Here is a 13,164-nt window from a genome sequence, read left to right as displayed (position 1 = left end):
GCAGCAGCAGGCCTACGCCTGCAAAAGGCATGTTATTTTAACCGTGAAATGTAGAGACAAGGTTTCGTTTCCTGGTCATATTGTGTATTTCTACCTTTTGTCTAAAGGGGGCAGAATGTGGTTATCCACAGTGTGAACCATAGAGATCCACTGGGCTGCTTAGTCTAATCCAAGAGTGAATATAGTGCTACTTAGAGATAAAGTAATTGAATACTGAGCACATGTCCTTTTTGAAATATAGATTTTTCTGGCCAACACATATTGTCCCTCAATATTTCAGTGGACCAATTAGTAATAACAGATAAGATGTATCTCGTTAAAACTGACCAAAAACATACTTTCTGTTCATCTGGAATCTTGTTGCCATTTGTGTACTTTCTCAGTTCATCTTATCTGACACATCCTGAAAGGAAGTCAGTAAATGGAGAAAGAGCAGCCAAACTCTACATGCTGTGGTATACAAAATGTCCCCGTAAACCATGCTTAGGCCGATGAAGAGGTCAGCACTTCTGTTTTTCAGTGTTCGGCCTCTTTGCTGTGCGGTGTTGTCGTCTCGGAGTGTTGTCTCGTTCTTTTGTGCCGTGCCCTTTTAGCCCGGTCTGTGCGGAGACAGGAAGTGGAAGATTAATGAGCTGAGCTTCATGTAGAGGTTCCTGTTTCTGAGCCTGAACCCGCTCTCATTGTCATCACTGAAAAATGAAATGTGCAAAAAAAAAAAAAAAAAAAAAAAAAGATAATGCGCTGCCCATTGAGTTCGTGTCACACATTGAGCTTTTAGGAGAACAGAATGTGCTTTCTCTCTTTATGCTGTTTTTGGTACTTCGTTGATACTGTATATATGTACATAGAACCAGCTGACTGATTTCCAGACTTTTCACTGCCCATAAACAGAGACCCAGGTTGTTCCTTTGGTTCTCTCAAGGCCAGAATCCCCACCTTGGTGGTAGTTAGTTAAACCGTAGGATTGTCCAAATCCACATGGGTCATTTTCCTCACACCGTTTCCAGCTCAGGGCAAAAAGTTAACAGCTTGCCCTCAAAAAATCTTGTCAACAGAGGTTGCTAGCTGTTGGACTTGTCCCCAGACAACATGGGAAATATAGCTTATTTTATGTATATTTCCTTCATTTGTGGACACCTTGGTATGACGAACATAAAAAGTATGTCATTATCGGTACCTGGTTGAGAAGAATGACTTCCACATGCTAGGAACATTGCTAAGACAAGTCATGTTGTTATTCAGACACCATAGATACTCTCTGAAGTGGGATCAATGAAAAGACTGCAGAGAGCAGAGCACCACAGATGTTTTTAGGTGAAGGAGCGAGTCAGGCTTCACAGACAGTCTGGCACTGGAGACTGAGAAACATCAGCGAGCGATTATGGTGGAATTTCGTGGTTGGCCATGTTTACAGAGATGCGTGATTTATTCGAATACCAAAAAGGCCAGCTCGTCCCAAGAGGCCAGTTCACGTCACAGCAGAGGCAGCTGAAGTCTCGGATTGCAGACGTTGTTTGCAGTCCGAGTCAACAATATTTGAACCAATGGCATACACAAAACTCCATCATGCAGAGCTCTTCAGCAGAGGCCTGTCGATGAGGTAGGGGAGCGAGTGTGGGAGTGGTTATGGGTGACACAACATTTGCTCCACTTACCTTTGGTTCGGTTTATCAGATTACAAGCCCATCCACCCAGTTTCCAAGCAATGAGAACAACAAACTGAACCATGTTTATCTCCATACTCTCTCTCTTACAATCTGAATATTTACCTCTATTCATGTCAGTGCCAGACCTATAAATATGCCATTCCTATGCACATACAGTACCAGTCAAAAGTTTGGACACGCCTGATTAAGATAATGGGAAACATGCATTCAGAGACTTTTTGATCTAAAGACTTGTGCTTAGTGGCTTGAAATTTGTTTGTTAGGAAACAACTTCATTAATTATATTTGTCTATTTCTAAATAAATTTTTATTTTTAAAAATATTTTTGGCAGCTTTGAAGAATGTAAAATAAAAGATATTTTTGATTTGTTTAACACTTTTTTGGTCACTGCATAATGCCATTTGTGTTATTTATATATTATTATTACTCTTAAATGAGGAAAATATTAAAAATAAAGAATGAGTGTCCAAACTTTTGACTGGTTCTGTAAAGGAAATATCAGGCCAGCATACACTAATGGCTACACTGAATCAATGTACTACTGAGTAGCAGGTCGCTCTGCCTCCTAATAGGGTATTGCCAATATTTGGTGGCTACTGATTGGCTGGGCTTCTGAGTTATTTTTCTAAGTTTTATAAATGAGAAACTCCTCCTGGTGCCTCTGTTCCTGTGTCCATTTAGTGTGCTGATTTGAAACTAGCCGGACTTAAGGACTGCACTCAAAGCAATGACACCATTTGTAATTCCTGGCAGCTGTTTTTAATGAACCTGGTTTTGTCTAAATGTTGCAGTGGAGATAAGCATTTGTATATTTCTGGACTGCCAAAACTGAAATGTGAGTGAAAAGTCAAATTTATTTTATAAATGGACACTTAATGCGTATGACAATGCGTATGAAGTAGAAAGAATATCTTTCCCTCCTTCGCATATTTTCTTTTCGTGTTTAGAATAGCAGATATGTAGAGAGATGCCTGACGTTACTTTTAGTGATTCGGTAGAAGACTTAAAAGTGTTGCTGAAGAGAGAGATCTCCCTTCTCCAGAGGGATCTGTCTTCTTCCACACTTTTATTTTTTTTGGTGCAAAACTGCAATAAAACCCTGGAGTGGCAGTGAGGACATTTTGCACAATGAACTCACTTTCATCTGTGTTCTTTCTCATCCTCATTTTCTGAAAAGATGGCAAAACAAACCTGGAAAATAAAATTTTAATGAAATCTCAAAAAAAAAACAGACTGGTTTTCCTTTTACATCAGTGTTGCCTCTCTGAAAGTTTGTGTGCCTGTATGCTTAAAACACATGATTTTTACTTCTTTCTTACAGTAATTGGAGTTATTATAGTGTATTGCTGCACAGGGACAGTAATTATTCTTGCCCAAAAGCACCCATCTCTTCTGCTCAGTATTCTAAAATGGGTATGCAGCTGTGGTCTTGGAGTACCAGGGATGTTTCTTATTTTTGTTGTGAGTTCATTACATAGTTGCATTAATGAGTGTGTGCTTAAGGTAATCAGCATTTACAAATGAACAACATACTGCATAAATTTAATGCAATAATTCATCCAGTTGTGCGATTAAGGGCTTGGATGGAACAAATAGACTTCAGTAACAGGGTTACCTCCCCGTTTCACAGGGTTGTAATTCCCCGGTGTGATCTCTAGAGGGACACACTGTGAAGGTGTTGCAACTTCATGTACTGGTATCAATGGGACTGTGCTAAAGTACTGGCCCTGGGTCATTGTCAACTTGCCTGCTTTTTCATATATTATGGATGGGGTACAACTGAGTTTGCATAAGCTAGTCCTGGATCTGCTGTTAGGTGCTGAGGACAGACTCCAGTAGCTGCTGATGATGACTCATAGCTGTAGTTAAGGGCTCATCAACTCCATCACCTCTCTGTCAGGGCAGCACACAGAGGCCTTCTCTCTCTCCAACTCCTCCTCCCCATCTCTCTAAGTCTCACCCTCTCCTCTGTCTCCCTCTCTGTTTAACCACAGGAGGGCAATGAAGATTGACAGCTGTCTGCACAGTGCAGTCATCTGCGACAGACAGCTCATACCTGGCACACGCACGCAGGAAAGGAGGCTGTGTTAGACTGTATGAGGCTGTGCGATTAGACCTGTTCGCCTGAAACCCAGTGTTTCTTCAGGTTATGATGAGGAAGGTCCAGGTGCTACCAAAGAAGGGAATTTATAACTCTCTCCCTCCCTCTCTCTCTGTCTCTCTCTCTCTTTCTCTGTCTCTGTCTCTCTCTCTGTCTCTCTCTCTGCTCTTCCTCTTTAATCCTCCTCTCTCTGTCTTCTATCCTCTCTTCTTTCCTCTTCCATCATCCACTCCTCTCTCTCTGTCTGTTTGTACATATACAGAGAACGTGAGAGAATATCCTGGTCAGAAATATCCTGATCTCATATTTATCCAGAACACCCTGAATGGTTATAGAGGCAAGGGGTGTGACCAAGAGCAGGGGTGTGACTGATGGTCTGCCTGTCCTGTGTAATGGGGTGTGGGTGACTCTCCAGGCTGGAGAGGAGGGTCTGGTGTGTATCCCCTGTGGGAACTGACTGCGAACGCAGGTCTACTGTCGCCTCATCTACATGACAGAACACACCCACAGCCCCGAGCCTGCCGTGACTATCTCTGGGTGGGGGGGGAGGGGGGGGGGGTCAACACGGGGGTGATTTGAAAATACTTTTTAGTTGTCGTTTTTCTGCCAAAAAATAACATTTCCGTTTTCTACTGAGATTAAAATTTTCAAAACCAAACATAATGTTATGGAACTAGGATAAATAAAAAAGAAAATAAATTAGAATCAGCAGGGGTTTCCAAGAGGCAAATGAGTGTCTTGTCTATATGTCTGTCTGTCTTACTTTCCCCATTAGTGCTGTGCTGTGCTTTGGCAGACACCCATAAATAGGATGACTTGTGCAAAATGTATTAAAACACAATTACTAAGAACAATGTTAGAATTATACCTGTGACACAAATGTAAAGGTAATGTAAACTACAGAATGCATAGTGTTGTTGTTAAATAATTTAGCTGCTACCTGTGGTACCCCTGACTCTAAAATACAGCAGTCCAAATGAGTCACATCTCTGGTCAGTGTAGGAAACAAAGACTAACAGTGCTATGAAGGGACAGGAAAGAGATGTGGGGAGAGACGATGCAGGCTATACTGGAGGTGGGAGGGGTATGTGGCTTATTTTCTAATGCACCAATCCCAGGGTGTGAAATCAAATTAGTGGCTACCGTTGACAACCAGTAGTGGGACATGAGGAGAGACCCAAACCAAGAGTGGGAGGAGCCACAAAGTTCTGGAGGACTTGTACTAGTTTAATAGCGTTGGCTGGGGTGACTTCAAAGAGGAGCTGGTGAGAGTCGTTTCTCTGTGTCTCTGATCTGATGCGCTTGGAATTTTGAGAGTATGCACCCATGTTGTTTTTATTATTGGGGACGGCCGGTGTGCAAATCAAACTGAGCAGACCTTGAACGAAACCAGCCACCGGGTAATCCTCAGCCCACCCTCCCCAACACTCTTGTTCTCACAGCGTTTGGCTCTTGTTAGCTTGAGAAATTTGCACTATGGGCCTCAGCATCTATCGTTACATAACCCCCGATCGGGCATGAAGCCGATTCTCCTGGTGCCTTTGTTTAATTGTTTCTGCTAAGCAGCCTCTGGTGTCGAGATGTAACATGAAATTCTATCATCACAGCACTGTTTGGGCTCTCAGACTCATTTGAATGTTCTCTGGCTTTGTGGCTGATTACACTCAGTTTAATTGGCAAACATTTTTGTAAACTTTTGATCTCTATGTGCCTGCACCCCTTATCTGTCCTGTGGGAACATTTACAAAGCTGCAGGATATTTCATGTCAGAGACAAAAGCATTTTTTCTGTTGTGGAGATTTTTTCTGTTTGAAGAACAGAAGGTCAGTCGCAACTCTCTCAACCTAATATAAATGATCAAACAATTTATGCATAACTGTGTGTGATCATAAAATTCAGGCCGAGAATGGATCCTGGATCCATCTGATTTTGATAAGTTTTTGAATCCACGGGAGCTGTTATCATTATTATGGTTCACTGGATTGCTGACATGTTGAAAGAACGAGGCTGTTACATAATCCTTGATTGTTGTAATTAGTGTGCCTGTCTGATTGTTTTGTTGCTGTTGACATACGTCTCCTCTGGCGCTACCAGACAACAACGATGTTTGTGAGATGAATACGTCTGCTAATATTTTGCTGGGGAGCGTCTGAAGAAAACCTGTTTATCTTCACTTATATAGCAAAACCTCTTGTGATCAAAGGGATAGTGGCTTTATACAATTTGAGGTTCTTTTAAATAGGCTGGAGCAAGCACATTATGTTAAAACAAATCAGCTGTAAATCACTGCAGAGAGAACCAGTGAAAGGAAGCTGAACTTGGTAATGATGCCACCATGTGAACGAGCAGCCTGCATGATCGAAAAGAGCTCAGGTTGGCACCAACTGGTATCATGGGGGTCAGGACAGCGGAATCACTGGCTATCTTCTGACAGAGACTGAAGACCCACCTCTTCAGACTGTGTCTCGGTTCCACCTCAATCCCCACCCCCTAACACCTGATACATGTATTACTTGATGTTTATTTTACAGGTAGTATCCTGATGTTCTTTGGATTCTGTGATATAGTGACTGATGTATGATAGTATACTTGGTTTCCCTTGTGGCTGCACAAGTTGTGGTAGGGCTTGAATGGTGTTATGCTCACACTTACTGGTCTGGGAGTGTTGTTAGCCTGGTCTGACACTGTTGCTCATTCAACTTGAATGGATACATTTTGTTCTTTTGTGCTGGACATCGCTCTGGATAAGAACGTCTGCTCAATGAATGGAATGTAATGGTACCAAAAAAAAAAAAAAAACTAAAAAAACACTAAGGTCTTTTTCATGTAGCTGACTGTCTCTCCATAGTTGACTCTGCCTCTTGAATTTAGAAGCAAAACCTGGAACATTCAAAACATGCATTTTATGAAGGAGTGATGTTCTTGAGTGTCAAGTCAGAGACAGGGGTTGGAACAGACTTCACAGACTATGAACCCTCACCAAGGGGTCACCAATATCCACAAAAGAGCTCACACAGCCCTGCCTCTGGTGTCTGTTTCTTTTTGGGGCCAGGATTATTGGAGGCTTGGTTCCATGTTCCCAACAGACACCGGCTCAGGGAAAGTGCATGGAGAGGAATCTTAGCCGGATGCTAAGTCGACAAGGATGAAGTTCCAATCCTTTAATCCTGATTTAAGACTTGGGCTAAACGTGGTTTAATTGCTGTTTAAAGTGTCAAAGGGAGGGTGAGAGTCGCACATCTTATCTGAACAACCAGGAAAAGTCTGAAATTAATCTCTCCTTTGTTAAGCAGGGATGTATCCTCATTGGAGCTAATCCATCAAAACAAAGACAATTAAATGAGCCCTTTAAGTCGTCCGTTAAAGCTGATCGCTTTTAATTTGCCCCGCCGATGCTGAAATGGCAGGAACGCATGCTATTCAGCCCCTTCGGACAAAATGGACAGCGGCAGCATGTGATGCTGTCTAACGCGGTGATTAATGACAGCCCTGAGCCGAGGCCTCATCACGTCCCGAGAGCTCTGCTCGAATCACAAAACTCCCAGAATCCTCAGTTTTGGGGGCTTTGGGGTGATTGCGTCACCGATCCTCGGAGAGTCCCTCGTCCCTGCGTCATTGAGGCTGTGTTCTCTCTGCTCACCCAGAACTGCAGGCGTGCTTACAGGCACATGCTGCAGTCTAGAGTCCCTTACACCTCTTTTCCACTGCAGAGCTGGAACCAGGCTGGCTCATTATACCTCTTTTCCACTGCAGAGCTGGAACCAGGCTGGCTCATTATACCTCTTTTCCACTGCAGAGCTGGAACCAGGCTGGCTCATTACATCTCTTTTCCACTATAGAGCTGGAACCAGGCTGGCTCATTACATCTCTTTTCCACTGCAGAGTTGGAACCAGGCTGGCTCATTATACCTCTTTTCCACTGTGGAGCTGGAACCAGGCTGGCTCATTATACCTATTTTCCACCGTACAGCTAGAGCCAAGCTAATTATACCCCTTTTGCAATGATTCACTTGGTTTAGGCTATGGTTATTGTCACCTTTTTTTGCTGGGCTAACTTATGTCAGGTTAGCCTGGTATCATTACAAGCATGCTGTGAGTGGGGTCAGAAAGCACTGCACTGCATCCATTGGCATTGGTGCAATAGGTAAAAGCAGAGAGGTGGAGGGAGCGTGTTTCCATTGCTGATCACAGCAAACATCTGGGGGTAGATTGAGGTAAAATGGATTCTTATTCTTTTTTGGGGTTCACCTCAGCTTTCGGAGGGCAGATGAAGTCCTGTGACACTGTGTGCTACAGCTGTAGCTGCAGATAATGCGATTCAAAAGCAATCCTGCTTTACAGGGTTAGCCAGCTTTGGCTTCAGCTTGTTCTGGCCGGGTTCCAGCACCACAGTGGAAAAGGGCTTAAACTGACTGCTTCCCTTTCTTTACCTGCGTTCAGCTTCCCGCCGCAGTCCCTGAATACGTTTTTCATCCTGGAAAGCCTTGGAAAGTGGTGTAATATCCCACTGTCCTTGAAACTCTGAATGTCACTGAAATTGTAACAATCAGAAACTTAATCTTTACTTTTACTTTTTTTCTTTTCCAACTTTTCTCACTAACTGGTACGGGTGGCATTTTGGCAACATGCAGTGAGCGCCACACAAACATTAGCTCAGGACTGCTTTTAGGAAATCATTTCAGTTTACAGGCTTCGAAAAAAACAGCACTGTCAGCAACATAGCTCTTAGCCTAATCTTCTTGTATGCACTTTATAAATTGGTCTGGATAAGAGTGCCTCCTGAATGACTAAATGCAAATGTAAAAATGTCTAATATGGTCCAATAATAATCACAATGACATACTGAAAGGAAAGACTTCTAATTAAAGCACTCAAACAATCAAAAAAACATCAGTTTCTCATAAAGGGCCATAGAAAAGCAAGCATCCAGAGAAGTACCTTTCATGGTTCCATCTTCAAAGCAGCCTAATATAACGGGAATTTGATTAATGCAATAATAAAACTAACCAAGGAAAATCTGACATTTATCCTTTAAAGGACATTGAGGAGTCATGGAAAGTCTGTGTCAGATTTGCGTGGGAGCTCTGCTAAATTCAGTAATTCCTTGCTGTAAAAACGCCTCGGGCTCGCCTCAGGTGCAGCTGACCTCAGGTCAGTGGACATATGGCTGTTGACATCTGCCTGTGAGAGTCCTGCTTCAGAGCTGCAGGTTGACTGGCGTTGAGACTGCTGAGAACACGCTGTCAAAAGTGCCATTCTAAATTGCCAGAGTTATTGCCTATTCCTTGCTGCTGATACACCAAACCAAACTCTCCTCCACCTCTTCCTTTCTTCTGCCCTCTCCTCCACCTCTTCCTCCTCTCATCTCTTTCTCTCTCATCTCTCCTCCTTCCCCCTCTCTCTCTGGCAAGTTGCCTTTCTCCGTTTAGATCACACCCTCTCAGCCAGGCTGTCTCTTCCACTCTCACTCCTTTCATCTGTTTCTTCCATCCTTTCTCTCGTCTTCACCTTGTTTCTCAGTCATTTTTTCCTAACCACCCATCATTTCCCCCCTCCCCGTCTCCCGCTCCTTCTCTCCTTTCTCCCTCCTGTCATTTTCTCTCTTCATCTCTTCTCCCTGCTCCCCCTCAATCCTCCTCCCTCTCGCCTTTCTTTGCTCCCCCACTCTAACTCCTCTCCCTCCTCCCCCTCACTTTCCGTCCCTCCCTCCTCCCCTCTCCCCCTCTCTAATGTGGAGAAAGGTTGCTCTGTCCCTCTTACCCAGCTTCCCTCTGGTTGCTGCAGCTGTGAAAGATAAAGAAGGGAACAGTTTCCGATTTCTTTGACTTCCCAGCAGCCCCCAGTGACAGCTTGCCTGGAAACCTTGCAAAGCTTTGTTCCAGAGGGGATCTGTATAAGACACGAGGGAGACCGCTTTAACCAATGGCCTCTGGAGTTTGCAGGCATTAGAGACATCCTCCACATCTTCTTTTTTACCACCCATAAATCTGAAATATTAATATTGAATGTACTACCTACACCTCGTCTTTTAATTGTGTCCCTTTTGGGGAAAATACGATTTCCATTTGCAGTTTTGTTTGTTTGTTTATGTCTAAGAATGCAATACTTCCACACCTCATTCGTCCCTGAAATAGCCTGCTCTAATTGCAGGAACTGCTTTATACCCCACAGAACACATAAAGTCTGTGCTGCATCAGCAAAAGTGTGTTTCTCTCTTACTTTTCAGGGTGGAAGTACTGTATCAGGAGGAGTTGTGAGTGTCTCTTAGGTCTGAGGGTGGCTACACTGCCCTGTATCAGTGTGGGAGTGAGGAAGTTTCAGAAAGAGGGAGAATCTGGTTTCTGTGAAATCGCGGCTTAGATGACCACTGTGTGGTGTTTATCAGACACACACAGTTGCAAACACACATACACGGTTACTAACAAACACATATGCATGCACACGTGAACACTCATAGACACACACACACACACACACTAATACACCCACATCCATCAGATACACTACTTTTCTCAGACACAAGATCTTCTTTCATAAAAAGATCTCCCTCTCTGAAACACACAAAGCACAGTCCAGTTATCATATAGAATGATTGATAGATAATATCTGAAGTGGCTCTGTGAGGCTCCACTCTGTTCTTGGCATCAGAAACTCATTCACTTTCTGCAGGCCCTGGCCTCAGTTCTACAGCGCTTAGGCATGCGCCGGTAAATCAAATTTGAAATCATTTTGTGATTTGACAGAGTTTGTTGAGCCCTGTCTAATGCACCGTAAAAATGGAGAGCTGCGGAGATATAGTATCGGTCCAAGTCGAAGCCCAGGGGCGAGGGGGAACATCTATAAACAACAAAGATATTAACTAAACAAAGGACAGAATTCTTTCAAAGCAAAGCATAGCACTGCCGTTTATTCGTTTCTGTCTGGTGGAAGGGGACCGGCTCTGCGTTCAAGCAGATTAACTGTGCCTCAGTCTCCCAGAGTGGCACTCTTTCCCCCGCCGTCTTTGTTAAGAAGTAAAACAAGCCGATACGTGCGGAATACAAAATCACAGGGAACACATTTTTAGCGTTCCTTTTTCCTAATGCACTCTCCTTAATGTTGCGCCAGCTGCACGAGGCACGGAGTGAAATGTGAGGACCCGCCATCGCTGTTATCAGAGACGCTTCTCAGCGTCGGCCTTGCCTGTCAGGGTTATGTAACGGACTCAATGGCACGCTCTCGCATGCTCATATTCATGCCTCCCTTGCCGGAAATGCCCTGTCAAAAACCTCCCGCTGCATTTTTTTTTTTTTTAGCTTTGTTGGATTTTAGCACCGTCATTTTATCCAGCGTGAAACCCATCCTGGTGGGAGATGAAAGGAGAGGAGAAAGTAGAGAGGATGAGAGTGCACACCTTCTCCACCCCCCCCTCCCTATGGGATGTAAATGGTTCAGTCCATGACAAGGACACTAGTACATGGCCACTGTGCACAGGGGAAGAGAAATTGCATTTGCCAGAGGCGGGGGGAACAGAATGGGCATCATGTTTTAATGCAGAAATCCTGTGCTAAAATGTTGAAACAAACTCGGCAGCATCCATGTAACATAAAAGTCATTCCACCTAAGTCTATCAATGTGTATATATTTAATTGATCATCCCCCTTACAGTTGTTGGCAACACAATCCTTTGCATTCCCTGACCAACTTGCTTCCCCAGGTAGTCATTGCAAAAGATGAATGAGTTCTCAGCTGACCTTCCAGGCTAAATGAAGGTGAAATACGACATAGATCACTGCAGGTACTGGTTTCCCTGTGGAGTGAAGTGGCTCTTGAGCGTGCTCAGAAGAATCACTTCCTGTTGTGAGGCCCTGGGCTGCATCCGATGGCAGGGTCTGCACAGCCAGCTTGCGTGCTGTCGCCTCGGCAACCTCAGCTTTCCCGCCTGTTCGGCCTGGCAGCGCGGGACGTCAACCCTTCACTCCGGTGACGTGCCAGACAGAGCCTTCCTTCGGGCATATCTTCCTACCACAGACAGCGTGACAGTGACCTTTGCCCTTCTGCAGAATGTCCCGCCGCCCGCTCACGGCCCCCCCGTGTCAGATCGGAAGAGGATCGTGCTTCGGATCTCCCCTCCAGTCGCAGGTCGGAGACGATGACTGTGCGCGTGTGTGGCACAGGGGCCGGGCCTTGCAGGCTCTTTCACGTCTGTATGAGCGGGAGCAGTCAAACGCCTTTCAGACTGCATTCCTCCGCTGCAGAGAGGAGCAGAAAGATAAAGAGAGAGGGAGGAAAGGGCAAGTCGCTCATGGGCATGTTTCAAGGACGGGCGGGTAGGTTGCGGGGGGCTGTGCTTTTGCTGAACTCTGCTGAGAGAGAGAGAGGGAGGGAAAGAGAAAGAGGGAGAGAAAGACTGAAGGAAAGAAAAAGAGACGAAGAGAGATATGGATATGGAAGGAGAAAGGGAGAGAGAGACCGAAACAACAGCAGGGGGGGGGGAAGACAGAGAACGAGATGCGGGCCCCCTTACATAAGCACCCCTCAAAAAACCGTGACAAGTACTTATTCCAAATACTGAAAAACAGCACAGTGGAAATAGCTGATAGTGTCGTCTTAACAATGATGTGGCAGAGGGGAGGAGATAATGATGGAACCCGGGACGCTGAAAGATGTGGAAGATCTCTGCCGAAGAGCTCACTGCGGAGGATCTCACGGCCGAAAATGTCCCTGCAGAGGACTGTGTGGGGGCTGAGTATCTATCGAGGAGCTTGTTAGTAAAAGAGACAAATCGCCCCCTCTCTGAGATACTGCTGGAATGCCAAACTCAAAAAAGTCTTGTGTACACAAGCACAATTTATGGAGAAAAGCCCATATCGCAAACAAATGTTACTTTTCTTACTGCCTTAGGCAAAATCAATTAATAATTAAGCCAAAAGAGTGTTGTTTCTAAGGTTGCGCCCCTGAGATCAAGGGACTTGGATAAACTGAGGAGAGCTCAAATCAAACAAAATACACTCGGGCAGGCGCACGCACAGAGCCTGCTGGAAAATCAACCTCCGCTAACTTTCCTCCCGATGCAAAATTCGGTCCCCTCAGCTGGCTTTGAAATCAGCCTCAGCGTCTGTCTGATGTCAGCTAATTTGCCTGCAGAGACAGAATAAAAAAGATTTTTTTTCAACTCTCATGCAATCTTCAAACTTCTACCCAAAATTGATCCCCTTACATAAGAATGACATTATGGGGGAGCGGGGGGGCTGCAGAGTTCCGTTTGACTCAAAAAACTGACATGGGTGAATGGAGAAGGGGTATTTTAGGGGAGCCTCTGTACACGGGGGTGGGGGAAGCTTCAGCAGTGCTCTGACACGCACACATGCAAACACAAACACAGGAAGTGGCGGATCTGCTGCTGCTCTGATCTG

Source organism: Megalops cyprinoides, chromosome 21 (assembly GCF_013368585.1).
Source record: "Megalops cyprinoides isolate fMegCyp1 chromosome 21, fMegCyp1.pri, whole genome shotgun sequence".
In the NCBI taxonomy this organism is placed as follows: domain Eukaryota; kingdom Metazoa; phylum Chordata; class Actinopteri; order Elopiformes; family Megalopidae; genus Megalops; species Megalops cyprinoides.
Note: the sequence above shows the minus strand (reverse complement) of the source record.